This window comes from Ixodes scapularis, unplaced genomic scaffold (genome assembly GCF_016920785.2).
Source record: "Ixodes scapularis isolate PalLabHiFi unplaced genomic scaffold, ASM1692078v2 PGA_scaffold2__306_contigs__length_199485367, whole genome shotgun sequence".
Lineage (NCBI taxonomy): Eukaryota > Metazoa > Arthropoda > Arachnida > Ixodida > Ixodidae > Ixodes > Ixodes scapularis.
Window position 1 is genome coordinate 157,430,178 of NW_024609857.1, and position 17,381 is coordinate 157,447,558.

Genomic DNA, 17,381 nt, shown 5'->3' on the forward strand with positions numbered 1-17,381 from the left:
ATGAGCATGAGCCAGGTCATTTCAGGTTATGTGTCTTTAGTCAAGCCAAATTGGCATCGTGAGAACATCAACAAGAAGCTTAATCTCTAAACAAGCTTAAAAGTAAAGCTTCTTGTTAATATCCTGCAGCACCTCCCACACATAATAGTTGACCCAAGCTGTCCTCTTTCCTGGAGATGCCTCGCGATGATGCTTCCAAATATATTCGTTGAAGGCGTCTGCAGGGGAAAAGAATACAGTAATAAGTCATCCATCGCTGTCATGCATGTCTACAGTTTTATGAAAAATAAAATATTTTACTTCCTGCAATTATAAGCAAAGCAATTTCCACTACAATTTATGCTTTGTTAATATCTTGTGAGACTGTAGTCTGCAAGAGCGACTTCTTGTGATTATGCAGTCTGCTTAAAACAATAGGTACATACGATTCGAGCAGAAAGTTTTGAACCAGTTCAAACCGAGTTCGGAGGAGTGCAACAGCAGTGTGCAAGTCCTGTGGCTTTGCGAAGTTAAGCCGGAGCAGTACAAACAACACTGTAATCAACTTTTGAAAGACCGAAGGGTTGCCGTCTGTTACTGCATGAACGCTGAACTAACTTTGGGCGAGCGCAAGATTTTGTAGAGTGACGCTGGAACGCGTGCAGCACTGGGATAAATCAAACAGGTTAGTTCAATGATTATGTAACTTCCAGTTGAATCGAATGTGTCAGTTCTTGCACTGTGTGAACTAGATCAGCTGGTTCAGGTAAATCAAATATACCTAGTGTACAACTATGCACTTAAAGTTTGCTTCCAACAGTGTGTTCCTTGCATTTCAGGGGTTATAAAAATTATAAACCCTGGAGCGGGCAAAAAAAAAAACAGAAAGACACATAGCTCCGGAGCTTCATGTCTAGCCATCCCTTTTTGTTTCACAGTCCAGGGTTGCCACGTCTATCCTTAACCAGCTCGCCTGCCTGTTAACTAAGATAAAAGTATGTTCTGTGAATCCAAATATCTATTTTAAATTTTGAAGATGTGCCTCCGATTGCCTAGAACCTTGAACATATTTTATGCCCAACAATGTCACCTTGGAAACAAGTAAAAGCAACACTGAACATGATTCTCAGCCGGCGGTTTTTGTGCAGAAGAAATACTTCGAGCCGCAATTGTTCTTTCTGTGCATCTATGTAAATTGCCGACGAAGATTGCACATCACGAATCATCTGACTAATTTAATATCCGTGTCATGACCCTAGGTCCATTCATATGATATACTTCCCTGGTAAGAAAACTGAGCATGTTGTAGACTAGAAAGGAGAAACACCCACGATGAGAAGGCACTCCAGAAAATATGGGCAGTACTCAAAGGACAGAGCCACAGATAGTTCAGTTGCAGCAGTTCTAGTGAACATACAGACTGACTTTCGTAACTTTGCTGGTGGCAGCCATTCGTTACAAAAGAAAAAAAATAAGTGCCTCGCAGTTCAATGTTTTTCTAAAGAAGATGAGGGCCCCAGTTACCCTGGGGAGCCAGCAGAAGGTCCCACAAGCGAGGGACTGATATTGTGCACCTCCCCCAAAACTTGTAGGGATTAGCAGACATTTGCGGCGCGGAGCATGTTCCTGTAAAACACGACGAGTCCTCACCAGACAGGAAACTTCCATAGTGTGAATACATCATAAACCACCAAGCGACCTAGATGACCGTGACAAGGTCACTCTATTTTTCTTCATATATTAAAAACAAAGAGGAAGATAGAGTTTCTTCATTTCAGTTTTGCGCTCGGTGCTTCGTGTTCCTGAAGCTCGAGCTAGTCTAACCATGACCCTTTAACAGTCTATAATATTGAAACCTCTGAAATCCTTGGATTATTTTATCCTATTAATTTTGTTTTATCATATTGCAACTTTGAAAGTCACCAGTGTCGAATGTCTCGCCAAGTATGAGACATCTGTGAGAAGTAGGCACTTACTGCTGACTGCTGCTAACTTGGCTGGAGTCAGGGCCCTGTTGGCCAAAGCTCCCTTGAAGCACCAGCATGGCCCCCCAGTCACACTCCGTCCATTCAGGTTCTTCCTGCCGAAGACCAGCTTTGTGGCCTCTTCAACGAACATGGAATCTCCCCGGGCTCCCATGACGTAGGACAGCTCGTCCTTTTGCACCAAGACACCCATGGCCAAGGAGAAACCTAGAAATAGATCTGTGAATAGAATAATTAGCATATACCAGATAAATCTTCTGCTATGATGGCCCTTTGGAGGGAGGAACTGGATAAATCTGTTTCCTAAGAGATTAATTGTGATGAATTTTTGTGCACTTTTTCCCTATAGTTTGGGTGCAAACACCTTACGACATAAACCAGAAGTCTCCAAGCCCCGGCCCGCAAGCCAGATACGGCCCACAGCTGGTCTTTCAACTAAAGCCCGGCTTGCGGCCCGCTTCCAGCAGACCCGCTGCTAGCGGTGAGCAAAGTGAGAGTAAAGAATTTACGGCACGACACACTCTTAATGCACAAACTAAGATGCCAGAAAGTATGAAAGGAACTGCATCGTAACAAGGGTCCTCTCACCATATGATTATTTAACATTGTCATCACTAGCGTTACAGTCCTTAGCCCCCACTTTGTGTCTGTGTAACTATGTTAAAATTCCATTCGATTCTCATAGACATTGCACTTAGTGTCCCCTTTCATTACTATTGCATATTCTCAGCATTAGTTTTATCATTCTCATTAGTCTCTTGCACTGCGTCGATTTGCTAAAGTTCCCATGCGCTTTGGTTTATGCCTGGTCAGTTTCCATGGTCACAACCCTTGTGTTGTGTCATAATTAGCTAAATATTAAATGGTAATTTTATGTATACATACCCATCAAACTTAGGGTTTTTTAATACTTACTCTAACATTAATTTCTGTGTTTAAATATGTATCCATTAAAAACATAAAAAGCGCCGAAAAAACACAGGGACACAGACGAAGGGAAACGGGACGAGGCACACTCTCAACTGAAGTTTATTGAAAATTCACGTTATATAGTTACAAAAACCCTTTTAACCTTATCTGCTCATCCCGCATTTCAAAAATTCGAACTCATTTGTAGATAAGGATAGGGACGTGTCACTTATACATTTCTTCTCCCTGGTTCTAATTACAAATGCCTCATGTAATTCTTGCGACACTTTATCTTTGTTTCTAGCCAAAATCTTAGTGTCATTGAAGGCCAGAGTGCATGAGGATCTATTACAATGAATTGCAAGATGCCCCGAAGGCGTCGTTCTTGTAGAGGCAGCGTGCTCGCTAGTGCGATCATTAACGCACCTGCCCGTCTGACCCACGTATGTCATCCCACACGTCATGGGGATTTTGTAGACGCCAGTTTCACATTCCACATACTTTTTTCAGTGTTTAGTAGTGCACGGATCTGAAGACGGCTGTGGGGAATTTATCTGGCGACAGTGTCGTGCCATCTTATTGGGCACTGAAAAAACTACCGGAACATTGTAACACTGAGCTGCCTTTTTAAGATTGTGCGTGACATTGTGCATATATAAAATTACAACAGGCCTCAAAGTCCGTCTATCGCTGTTGGATTTGTGATTACCTTTAATCTTTTTTATCAAGCTTTCTGCCACTTCAACCAAAGATCTCAGTGGAAAACCAGCTTCTGCAGGCGCTCTATCTGCCCCTCAAAGCTGCCTAGAAGTGTTTAAATTGTGGTGCTCCGGGTTGAGATTTACGCATGAATTACCAAAGAAAGCAAACTGCAATTCTTGGACCTCGAGCGATCATTTTTGGGGGACCATGTTTGTTTGAAGTATGTGCTTCGAGCAAAAGAAGGGCATCCTTCCTTTTGATTCCGATTTGATTGTGAACAGGTGCATAGCCAGTTCGTGCCTGGGGGCTTCCCTCAGAAAGCCATGTTTGCACGGTGTACAAGGCACAGCTTTGAGGGGCAGATAGAGTGCCTGCAGAAGGCTGGTTTTCCGCTGAGATCTTTTTTTGAAGTGGCAGAAAACTTAATAAAAAAGGATTGAAGGTAATCAGAAATTAAGCAGCGATAGACCGACTTCAAGGCCTGTTGTCATTCCATGTATGCACAATTTCACGCACAATCTAAAAAAAAGCAGCCCAGTGCTACAATGTTCCGGTAGTGTTTTCAGTGCCCAATAAGATGGTGCGACTTTGTCGCCAGATAAATTCCCCACAGCCGTCTTCAGACCCGTGCACTGCTAAACACCAAAATAAGTATGTGGAATGTGCCACTGGCGTCATCTACGAAATTCCCATGACTAGTGGCATGACATGCGTGGGCCAGACGGGCAGGTGCGTTAATGATCGCACCCGTGAGCACGCTGCCCTTTCAAGAACGACGCCTTTGGGGCATCTTGCAATCCATTGTAATAGGCGCTATATCACCGCGGCCTTCAGTGACACTAAGGTTTTTGCTAGATACAAAGATAATGTGTCGCGAGAATTACATGAGGCATTTGAAATTGGAATCAGGGAGAAGAAATGTATAAGTGACACGTCCCTATCTTCATCTAAAAAAAAGTTTGAATTTTTCAAACGTGGGCTGAGCAGATAGGGTTAACATGGTTTTTGTGGCTATATAATGCATAAATTTTCAAAAAACTTCAGTTGAGAGTGCGTCTCGTCCTCTTTCCCTTCGTCTGCGTCCGTGTTTTTTCGGTGCTTGTTTTGTTTGTAATCAACCAACGGGCCCAAATCTCCACTGTATCTATTAGATTTATTTACCTAGATTTTCTTCGATTGTAATTAGTATTTATTTTCTGGTCTTCGAGACTGCGACAGATTGTTAACCAAAAGGTTGGAGACCCCTGACGTAGACGAAGGGGTCAAAATGTCAGTCAATTGAATTTCACCTTTAGGAAAAAAAACAAGGGCAGACAGACAACTTTTTGTGAGTGTGTGATTGCCAGGTCTTTCACTTCTCCTCCTCAAGTTTGATTCTCGTTACCAACACACTCGTCCTGTCCAATTGCATTTCCTTTGTATCCCATGAAATTTTCAGTCACAGTGAATGCCACAATGCTATTTGATGGTTTTACTAAAAACAAGCCGAGATGGATGTTTGTCCATGAAAAAAAGCAGGGTGTCTAGCGACCGGGAAAACTGAATTGTCGGGGAAATTTTAATTACCGGGAAAAATCAGGGAACTGTCAAGGATATTGTCAAAACGCGAGCCCAGTCAGAAAAAATGAGCCGGAAACGCCATCAAGTGCCCCTGAGCAAAGACTTGAGGACTTGGGGGCAGAAAAATAGGCAATAAATTATGCTTAGAACGGAGCGTGGGCTCTGTTCACCTGATGTAGTGTGTGCTACCCAATGCAAAAAGAACAGCCGACGAATTCAGTCCAAGTTTTGGACTGGTTTGGATTGAGGGCACAACACTAGGCTAGATCCAGTTAGCTACTAGATTTAGCAACAAATGTAAAAGTCTCAGACCCCAATCCAATTCAAGCCTTAAGCCGAAAGTATCCGAAAGTGTGCATCTGGCGGTCATGCTGGCCATGTGGCTATGCTGCCATTCGGTTATTGATGTGTGTGGTTGAACGTTGCATTTCTTTGTATCGTGTTTCCGGAAGTTGCCCTTCACTGACGATGTCGGCGGCAAGAAAGTGCTCGTATAATCCAGACTGGAAGAACTTTAATATTTCAGAGAATGCAAGTTGAATTAACCCCGTGCAAAATGGTCTTCTCAGTGCTCAATGCCTTGTGTTATAATATTCTTATATATTCAACTGCCTCTACAGTGGTCACAGAATTTCACCGGAAATTGTCAGGGAAAACCTGGAAAAGTCAGGGAATTTTAAGATAATAATTTGCTAGACACCCTGAAAAGCCTTTCTTTTTTTTTTTTCCTTCAGGTGAGATAATTTTTTAATATTTTTTAACTTCTTATCAAAGCTTACCTCAGTTAAAAAATAACAGTCCCAACAAAAACTCATTGATCCATGCAAGCGCTTTTTTTTTTTTAAGAGGTGCTGATCTGGCAGCACTTGCAATTTCAAGCTTGCCAGGTTTATTCTCCTGCACGTGAGACCAGTTGTGTCGTTTTTTTTCTGACCTTTTTGAATATTAAATGGACACTGACAGGGTATTTATGCTCGCCGAGGTTTTTAGTTTGATGCGACACATGAGAGCCCCACTACCCAGAACAGAATTCGTGGCTCGAAATTTGGTCTCTTTCCGCCCGAAAACAGCAGATCGAGAGCTGGCTGGTTTGAGTCGCGCTCACTCTCCTCTTTGCGGTCATGGAACCTTAGAAAACGGTCATTGACCGTTTTCTAAGGTTTAGACACGACCACCAAATTTAATCAAAGCCGTAGGTCATCAAAAGCACACACAATATTAAAAAAAAAAATAATAAAATACAATACCTATTTTTTTTGTGGCTTCTAAAAAGCTGCAAATGCGTTTTTTGGGAAGGAAAAAGTATCACAGCCACGTGACTTCCACCACCTCTCTCCTCGTCTATATGTCTTCTTCCTCCCCAGTCCAGTTTCAGTTTTGGTTTCGAGCTGTTGCGTCTTTTGACTTTATTAAAAATATATGTGACGCTGTAGCAAAATATTGATTAGATAGTAGTCTTCTGACACCATAATGAATCGGCTGGCAAAATATAAAAAATAAATTTTGGGGGGTGTCAGTGTCCCTTTAAAGAGTGTGTGTCCATAGCTTTGATGGGTGCAAAAGGGGTGCGAGAGTGGGGATTCTGAGAACTCTGGATATGACGTCACGCTCCTTGGAAAAAAGGCTTCAACGCTATTTTGAAAGCGATTTTCTAGAGATACCAGATTAAAAAGATAATTTTGATATTCAATATTTTGGAGGTTAAATGTTGATAGATGATTTGTGTGTTTCTTTTCTCAGATACAGAACCACTTTATCTTCCTTTTAAGTGAGTTCAGAGTAAAGAGAGAGAACGAAAGAAGGAAAGAACGTTAATAAAAACCAGTGCCATAGACCCCTTTCGAAGCAAAGCGCCCTCTATCGCATGCAAATGCAACCAGGTCCGGCGCCATTGTGAAGTGGTCCCGCTGGCGTAGTCTGATCGGTGCTTTGTGGACGACGATTCCCGGTCTGAGACGCGTGCTGCGTCAAGATGCCAACGCACTGCTGCGTGCCTCTCTGTACGCAGAATGGATACGTTGATGAAAGCGCAAAGAAGGTACGTATCAGAAGAGTTCTAAAAAGTGTTCTGAAAAACCAAGTCCGCGCGCGCGATCCTTGATGCGGTTTATGTTCGCGTTGCTGAGCCTGACTTTGACGAGCGTCAGTTCAACTACTTTCTCCTCAGCTTTTGCAGGCCTGATAGAAAACAATCTTATCGCCCGTGGGCATGAATGTCGCACACGATAATCCGGGCTTAAAAGTTGTAAATGGGCCCGCGGCACCCTCCGTGGCAACCATCGCTTTAAATCGTACGGCGAGTTGATCCGTCGGTGGGCCCCGTATCGGTAGGCTCCTTCCGTTTACTTGCAACTCGAAAGTTGACACCCGGGATAGGAGCGTAGAGCTAGATCATGTGTACACCGCAGCAGAAGGCGTAGTGGAACCAAAGGCCCCCGAGGGATCGCCGGAGCATTCCATTTTAAACGTTTAGCTCGCCTCAGCAAGGCGGCAGGGCCGTACCGCTTAACATTTGGAGATGTCGAGCTTTTGTTAGAATTTATACCAGCAGGCATAAAATATAACAAATGCTCGTGATAATTTGTAATCATACATAACCCACATTTATTAATCTATAACAAATTGCGTTGCTAATTTGTAATTTCTGAGAATGGTATTTTTGATACGCTACCTTTTTAATTTGCAGGTGTCCTTCCATAGATTCCCCAAATTGGAGGAAGTCTACCGGAAGTGGATAATTGCTATCAAGCGTGACGAAGGCACATCATTCAAGGTGTCGAAGGCAACCAAAGTGTGCTCGAGGCACTTCGTAGAAAGTGACTTTGTGCGGAATGTGGCTAACGGGCACAGGCTGCTTTATGAGCATGCTGTGCCGTCATTGTTCAGCTTTAAGAAGCCACAAGTTGTCAGGAAGCCTCCAAAACAGAGAACGTCAACTGTACCACAAGCAATGCAACCCGAAGCAGACTTGCTACAACCCGAAGCAGACCTGCAACAATCAGAAGACACCACCACTGCCCCCGAGCTGCCAGATGAAGATCCTGGAGCGAGCCCAGTGCCCATGGAACCGCCAGTCTGCATGTGCAGTTTGGAGCCCGAGCTCGAATTAAGGAGGGTAGCAGAGAGGAAGCTGCACAGTGAAATCGAATTGCTGCGAAATGAACTGAAAGAAACCAAGGTCGAAGTGTACCGACTGAAAGCCGAGCTCCAAAGAGCTCTAGCAAACTGCAAGGTGCTAGAGGAGAAAAATGTGCCTTTCAGCGTTGAAAAATTCCAAGAGAGCGACGAGGACATTCAGTTTTACACCGGACTACCCAATTATGGTACCTTCATTGCTTTCCTCGAGCTCATTGACGCTGGAGAGAATGGTAAAAATATTATTATGCGATCCGGAGTTAGCTTGCATGCTTCAGAAAAGGCTGGGGGGCCACGTAAGCTATCGGCAAAGAATCGGCTGTTTCTTGTTCTGGTTAAGTTGAAAGGTGGCATGTTCCATAAACACCTGGGACATTTGTTCGACATTTCAGTAAGTACTGTGTCGAAACTGTTCAGCGCGTGGATGAGCTTTTTGTATCTCCATCTCACGAACCTGGCTCTCTGGCTACCACGAGAGACAATCGACGGCACTATGCCACCAGCTTTCAGGGAAAAGTATCCGACAACTCGAGTCATCTTAGATGCCACAGAGATTAGGTGTGAGGTGACAAGCTCGTTTGTGACTTAGTTGGGGACGTACTCGTACTACAAATCTACGAACACGTTTAAGGGCCTGGTGGGCATTTCACCCAACGGCCTGGTGACATTTGTGTCCGAGCTTTTTATGGGTTCCGTTTCTGACAAAGAGACTGTCATCCAGAGTGGCCTTCTTGAGATGCCCTTTGATAAGGGCGATTCTGTCATGGCCGACAAGGGCTTTAAGATTGCCGACCTCCTCCAAAAACTTGGCGTAGCACTCAACATTCCTCCATTTTTGAATCGAGGCAAGTTCTCCACCGAGGAAGTCGTAGAAACACAGGACATCGCTGCCCTCCGGATTTACGTTGAACGCCGAATCCAGAGAATTAAGTCCTTCCACATTTTCGACTGCCCTATTCCCATCTCGTTGGCACCCCTTGCCAACCAAATATGGACTGTATGCACAGTCCTCACTAACATGCAGTCCCCACTCATCAGAGACAGTGAGTAAACTGCAAGGTAACTTGTAATGCTCATTGCAAAGCTGATAGCTTCGATTGTTCAAAGGTAATTTATTGTTTAAAGGGATACTACAACAAAAATTCGGCGCTCATTTTTTGGTCTATATATGTGTTCAAAGGAGCAGTATCACATCGAACATACCAATGCCTTGCTAAAAATGTCTCGAAAAGGAATTTTAAAACAAATTAAACGATTAGCAAAGAGCACCTGGTGGATTTCGCTGACGCCTCGTTTGTAATGCTCGTCTATACTCCGCGACAACTTTTCTTGGCAATGCAGTGGAAGGTACGTCCCGCGTCTCCTCTCTCATTTTGAGTGTACGCAGGCTCTCCTCCTCTCCCCGGAAATGGGGGAGGAGGAGAGCCTGCATACACTAGAAATGGGAGAGGGGACGCGTGACGTACCTTCCACTGCATTGCCAAGAAAAGTTGTCGCGGAGTATAGGAACCTTGACAGCTAGTGACGGAGCTTGTCTCGCCTCCGGCCACGACGAAAGAAGAGGGGAACGAGATACTCCTCTCTTCCCGAGAATGCCTTTTGTGTGTCGCAGAAGTCGCTATTGTCCCTCTACAAGATTATAGAAGATTAACCCGTCACTCAAAATTCATACAAAGCAGCCGCTTCGGTTGCTGGAACGACTAGGCCATTCTCTCGACGTCAGCCTCGCCATAGCTTTGCTCGTCCCAAGACGAACTACGTCACGATTGCGTTGGATGTCACGTGGTCTCCGCTGGGCCTTCTCCGAGCGCTTGCCAGAGTGGGCTGTCTATAACGAAAAATACAACCACCAAGCTCAAAATACAAACGTGCGATTTTCTTTTACGGATATTGTGGATCATATTCAACCTATCTTTGAACACAACGGGAATATTTAAAAATATGTTGAAGTATCCCTTTAACTGAAGTGAATTCACACTGAAAGGATCCGTGTGCCTCACTGCAGATTTGTGTACTGTCCCAGTTAGGAGAGAGGGCGAAATAAAGATTGAGTAGACAGAAATGTCGGCGATTGTCACACTTAACGAATCGAGTGCACCGTGTCTGCATGTTTGCCAAGCCCTGCTAATATTGCTTGTCAGTGCACTTCCACCTTGTGAATAAAAGACTTCTAAACACTTACCATCTATTTGTTGTTGGCAGTCATTAAAGCCCTTAGCACAGAACATTTAATTAGTAAGGGGGCAGTAGCTTTTACAGTTTGCAAAGCTATTGTGAAAAGAGAATAGTACCCTCGCCTAGTGTGTTTACTGAGACAGCTAAAGTGGCACATGCAATGGGTCAAAATCGTTTATGCAAAAATGTTCCAAAAGCCAAGACTCGTGATGATTCAACGCATAACACCGACTTGAGAAAACAATACTAACAATTTAATCGGCTGTTTCGTCCCAATTTGGAAGACATCGTCAGTGTGCGCCAGGAAACACAAATAAAAAGTACAGCAACCAGTTCGCTATTTAAGGATGCCTGCATACACTTCGGGGAGGGTGATCATGGAGGTGCAGCAACGGGTACGCCTTTTAAGTGTGGGAGAAGGGGGGGGGGGACCGCGGTGCAATACTAACCACAGTTCCCTCTACGAACTGTATGTGGACGTCCTTAAATAGCGCACTAGTTGCTGTACTTTTTATTTGTGTTCCCTGGCACACACTGACGATGTCTCCTGAATTGGGACGAAACAGCTGATTAAATTGTTAGTATTGTTTTGTCAAGTTGGTGTTATTTGTTTAATCAATCCTTTATTCGGAACACGGAAGGCCCTATCTTGATGTTAGACAACTACCTGCTGCACTCCAGGTGAGGCAGCAGCACGTTGAAGTAAAAGTCTTCGAGCTTTGCACTCACGCTCGCCCATTCGCCCGCATTGAACCTTATTCTCTCGATGAGTATGAAGTGCTTTGCGTAGACAATGAAATCCCCCCACTGTAGCCCGGAAACAGCCATTTGTCCAAGAACTTGGAAGTGATGGGGGTGGCCGTCCTTTAGCTTTGACTGGTCCTGGTCCACTTTGGAGCAGAAGTCCAAGTGCTCGAGCTCGTCCACAGTCTTCAGCCAGAGAGACGAAGGGCACTTTATCTCACGATGCCATGAGGGTCTTCGGCAGGATCATACACAATCCTGTCCGGTGACGCTCCAAGCCATGGAGCTTCCGGGTCAACAAAAAGTCCACAGCCACTGACTGTAACTTGGTGCCCCAATCCTTTTAGGATATCTTCGTAAAACCTTGCAGCGACCGGCTCGTTGATGATGCCGTGCCTGAAAAATTAGATATGGGTTATATTACCACCCAGATATAAATGACGATGCTGTGTCTGCATACCATGTTCCCATTTCTTCAGCCCAGTGCACACTAGCGGGCACAGGCTGCTTCACGAGCCTGCTTTACCATCAGTGTTCAGCTTGAACAAGGTGCGAGGTATCAAGAGGCCTCCGAAACAGGGAACACCATGAATCACACCACAAACAATGCAACCTGAAGCAGGCTTGCAACAACCCAAAGGCACCACTAGTGTCGCCTCACACTGAAGAGATTTGACAATGCATTTTGGGGGGAAAGCTCAAAGGCCAAAATAGCTCAAACACGTTGTTCAAGTCATAGCAGTGTAGCAGCCGTGCCAGCTGTACCACTGGAGCGAAAGAAAAGAAGCCGAGGCGCACGGAAGAAGACCACGAGACACTAGCTTTGCGATTCGGCGACCGAGCGGACCGGCGGCTAGATCGGACAATGTTTTCTACTGTTTTGGTTTTCTTGTAAATATTGTATATAAAAATATGTTGAGTGCCACCTGACTGGTACCCACACCAGATTCTGCATTGGGTTGCACAATTTTTTTATTATCAAAAACAATTATGTGCACTTTCAGAGGCATTGACAGTAGAAATTCAGGGTATGATGAAAACAGCTCTAAGTTTGCTTATATGGATGCACAAGATCTATAAACAGCAGCCATACTCTGTTCACTGCTAAGTTGACAGAACGATAGAAGCTATGTGTATGGCAGACCAGTAAGTGTCGGCTTTGCGCCACACAATCAGGGTCCCTGCCTATACGAGCGCACAGAGTCAAGCAATAAAAGACGAAGAAATTTATCCTCCGAGTATGTAGCCCCCGCAGCCCTGTCAGCTTAGGTGTGAATGGAGTACAAGTATATTTATTTTCAAATGATGCTCATTTGTTTTAAGGGAACAAAATAACACTTTTTTATTACGGTTAGTTGAGTCACTGCCTAGTCACTGCCCTATTTGCCTTTAAGTTGTTCCCACGCACAGTCCTCCGCCTCTTGTTCACAAGCCCCTTTTTTACCTCTCCTATATTGTACATCATCTAAGGAAATAGTCTTACTTTCTCGCCGAGTAAAATCGCTACGGTGAAACTATTCTCGCCAAGTCTGGCCCATAACATTTATAGGTTTAAGGGGGGACATGGGCCTAAATTTTTATATTTTCGTGAAAAAATTCATTTTTCGATTTTGATGTTCTCAGTTTTAGAAACTAATTATACACCGTTACACCAAATTTGATAACCATACGCCAAATATTTACATTGATATAAAATATTTTCAACACATTGTGAAGCAGTAACAAAGTAAAGGAGTTCTATGTTTAAATGCATTTTTCTCAGTTCCACTTTTTGTTGCAAATTTCATACGAAGGAATCTTTTGTTTGAAGGTGAAAGTATTCTGATACCACAATCAACATGTTTCTGAACTGAAATTTACTGGGGAATCGGGCTATCTACTTTATTTTTTTTTAAGTTGAAGCCCTCAGTGATAAAAAACTAACTTTTCAAAAATTGACATAGGACAGATATGCATCTCATATTTTGAGGTTATAACTCTTCCTGAAATATTTACATTTAAGTTATTAAAACTAGATAGCCCGAGGTCCCATATTCCCCACTTTATATTCAAGCAGTCAAAATAGTGCTTAATACCTTCATTTGCATATCATAGATTTCTTAATGAAGAGTGACACATCATCTTATGCAGGTATGTAAATTTTCCCTAGAGAGCTGAAAGTTTCCACAGTACACCTACATCTGAAGCTAAATCTCCCCTGCAAATTTCATTCCGATCACTTGAGTAGTTAAAAAGTTCAACCTCTAGCCAGTGTCCCCCCTTAAGGCAGTTCGCAAGATATTTCCTCTTGATATAGAATGATGTATTGCATATCTATACACTATGCTTGCTGCTTTGGACCTTGACCTAATATTCAGTTTGGTATGTATTTAAAAGCAAATGCTGTCCTGCCAATAGGGTGGTTTCGTGCGACATACTTCTGGTTCAAAATCTTGCCGGAAAGGCGCACAATCGGGGACTTATTTCCTTTCCGTAACACATCGCTTACTCTGTTTTTGTTCCTTTTGAAGTAACCCTCGACGTGTCTCCTAAGGCCGTTTCGGTCAATGACACCCGTCTGCTAACACGTCAGCATGTCCTACACTCTTTCATATTTAGCGTGCAACACTGTCAAAGCTACTGGCGCGAGCGCGTGGCTTCATTTATGGTTTTGTTTGCGCGAGAACGAGTGCAAATGATCAACAAGATCAAGCCCCACGCTCATGCCAGTAGCTTTGACAGCGTTGCACGCTAAGCATGAAGCAGAGTATAACTCCGAATAAAGACCCGTACGTTTGAAAATCGGGTACCAGCTGATATTTTTTGTTGTTGCCGACTGCCGTTGGAGTGCAGACAATCAAAACACCAAACAACTTAAACGAGAAAGGAAAATCAACCTCACAGCATCCGTTCATAAGAATGCGTAGGGACAAAACTTACACCAAAATTCGTCGTCGACGGAACCACTCGCTGTGCTTCTGAGACTTACCATAACCACAAACAATGCCAATAAGCGATCAGATGTCAGAAGACATACAGTGGTGCCTACGCCGGGGAAAGCAACACGGCAGCAGAGTGCAACACCAACATGTTCAATCATTGCGCACCGGAAGTAAAACTGTGTTTCGTGAAATCGCCCTATAGGGTGATTCCTCTGGCTCATCAAACCTCGGCTCTGCACTAAAAACCTTTCAAGCTTTACTGTAGCACATATCTTTCTTTGGATCTAGCTTCAGAAGGGGCTTCACTGTCATGTACAAGCCCTGTGTCTCAATGGTATACTCACTGGTCGCTTTCCAGTGCTCCCGTCATCTAAATCTGATCTATGAGACACCGGAGCGCACCTGAATCTGAGCGAGACAGACAGTGCGCCAGTCGAACGCTCGTGAAGTTTTCCGAGTGGCGAAAAGCAAGCCGTGCCAAACGGAAGTTTCTGCGAAACTATCAAACAAAGCAGCGTTACAGCCTCAAAACTTCCTCGTACTTTGGTTCTTACCTCTCTGTCAGAGTAGATCCTCATTACTGCGAAAACATGAGCCTTCATTTTGGGCACTGTGCATGGCACTTTGAACAATTGTGCAAACTGTTTCCCCGTTGGCTTCGTAAACACAACCGTCGTCGTTGTCGTCCGAGCTGCTGCTATCACTGCTGTCTGCTAGGTCGACAGCAGCAATGATGCAATGCCCCATCAGCATTAAACGCCATATGGGGAGCACAACACAACGCTGGGATCGGTGAGGCATTTAGGCGCGACAAGTCTGTCAGCCATTCTCTTTCAACCGAACAATGGACTGGCGGAATGGCTGGAGTGACGTGACCGGTTGGCAGCATGTCTGCATCCTGCACGCTCCCACTTCAAAGTCAGAGCGCCTCAAATCGCTACAAGTTGGAGGAATACGAGAGTCGGAGCTTCGGTAGCGCTCTAAAAGAACCAGCCGAACATACTTGGAGCGCCCAGCATCGACCAGCTAAATGCACAGCGGCTTTTCAGAGTGCTCTAAAACACTGGAAAGCAACCAGCCGTATATACATGAAAGTAGTCTGCCTGAACACAAATTGATGAAGGAATGAGACAGATGTGCCTTAGCAAACATAGAAACACCTTAAAAGGATGCTGAACCGAAATCTGGATTCCACAAGGCACGGCAGCAAAAGCGTACAAGGGGATGCTAAAAACATCAAAACATCACTCATACAACGATATATCAAACGAATGACCATATTTTTCTAAAAAAAAAAAAGGAGGCGCATTTGACACTTATGTTTACGTCTTGTCTCCCCGAGGAGAAGGGAATGGCCTTGTGTCTTCTCCGCCTCGCCGCCTTGAGGGGGCGAAACCAAGGGAGGAGGAAACGAGATATCTTGACGTCACGCGCCTCTACAGCCTCGTTCAATCTCGACCTTTTTTCCCCAAAAATATGGCCGTCGATTCGAGATGTCGCCTTACGAGCAATGTTGTAGGGATTGTAGCGTCCCGCCTACAGCTCCTGCATTGTTTTCTGAAATCAAAATTGTGGTTCCCCATCTCTTTAACATTTGTGGTTTTTGTTAACACCTCACCTGACAGCAGGAACTTTTGATATGTCTTTTGGGGTGACGAGGGCATCCAGACCCTTGTCAGTCCACACTGCCCTTCGGAAGGCTGTGCCAAAGTGGGATGCTGTCAACCGCAGCTTGCGCTCTTTACACCACGTGGGACTCCGTGACTGCTGCCTCGTATTCCTCTCGAGGTCTCTCGCCTGCTGTGCTGTTAGCTGCAGGCTCTAGAATATACAAATAAAAAAACAATGCTGAAATAATGAACCAGAGCATTTTGTAGTGCAAACTGTTTAGAACCAGATAAATTTATGACTGGTCCTATATAGATGCAAAAATCCCAAAAGGCCGCTCGCTTGGTTACGTTGCCTCACAACAACCACTGTTGGCTGCTTTAAACGGTTTGTGACAGTGACTCCCAGAATACCCCTCGGTGCCGGAGGAGGGAACTGCACCTTTTGCAACAATTTACATGCACCTTTGCATGAGGGACCAAAGTTATTCATTCCATAAAGGTGCTTTTTGGTCCTGGTCTGCTCAATTGTGGACTTACCGACAACTGTATAGTCAACGTGAGTAAAGCTGCAGTCTTTATTTCAATTCACATCAGCTCTGGCATGCCACCGAGCTTCAAGATCAGTTTGTTGGCATTGTGTGCGAGCATATCCCACCCATTACGAACATAGGGTGGTCTCAATAACGCCATTTCAAGAACTATTCGTGCGCATACTCAAGTGCAACAACATCAAAACAAACACATAGCCCCCAGCTGCCCCCCCCCCCCCCCCCTGTAACATAAGAACAATATTATCAGTGAGAATATGATGCGACAAGCAGAAATGCGTCTCCATAGTTTTCCGTGCACACACAGCAGTGGCAGACCTTACAACAGCACTTCAATGTGATGTCATACAATTGTTCACTATATAGTGGCATTTACAATAACGATCTGTATCATTACCTCCGAAATCTCATTTCCCAGGAACGGAATGGGAATCTCCCATGGTTCCCTTCCACGGAAGAACTGGCATTCTTGTGGGGCTTGGTAGGGGTGGCTTGTGCACTGGGGGATATTGGTGATGACCTTGAGTCCATGGGGGAAGACAGGCTGCTGGTACGCCAGCGGTGCAACAGCCAGTGCAGGGCCAAACTTTGTGTCCCTCGAGGTCTTGTCTTGCACTTGAAGCAAAGCTGCTGCAAAGTCAGTACAGCTGCCAAGGCTGAGGAGTGTTTCCGCAAACTTCCTCGTAGCAGCTTCTTGCTGCTCCTGGCTTCGGGGAGCCACCCTGCTCTCATAGAGGCGGGACATAAGTGGGGTGTCCTGGCCGCCCTCCCTCACACATCTCCAGTCAACTAACTGGATTGAAGTACCGCGGATGTGAGGCCCTCGAGGTACTCTCCACTGTTGCGGCAGGTCCGTGCAGGACAGCTCTGCAGGTGCCTCGCTGAAGCCTTTGGCCTGCAAAAGTGCTACGGTCCGAAGCAGCGCCATCAGGTGGTTGCACGCCACACCTCCAGCAGGGCAGTCACAGTTTCCATCCAAGAGTTGGCCTTGCACGTCTGTTGTTGCCATCACCGTGTAAGGAGGCTGAGTCTTTTTTTTGCTGCGGAAACAGGAGCCCTTCAGGTAGAAACGTCCTCCGCTGATTGGAATAAAAGAAATCGTACAGAGTGTTT

The 17,381-nt window shown here is 44.8% G+C and overlaps 1 non-coding gene across 1 annotated transcript; it reads left to right on the plus strand.

Annotated features, from left to right (window-relative positions):
• The first annotated feature begins 7,785 nt into the window (after positions 1–7,785).
• LOC115320754 lies at positions 7,786–9,321 on the plus strand. The gene has a single exon (XR_005716403.3). It is a non-coding gene; the product is annotated as an uncharacterized LOC115320754 (transcript).
• The last annotated feature ends 8,060 nt before the right edge of the window (positions 9,322–17,381 follow it).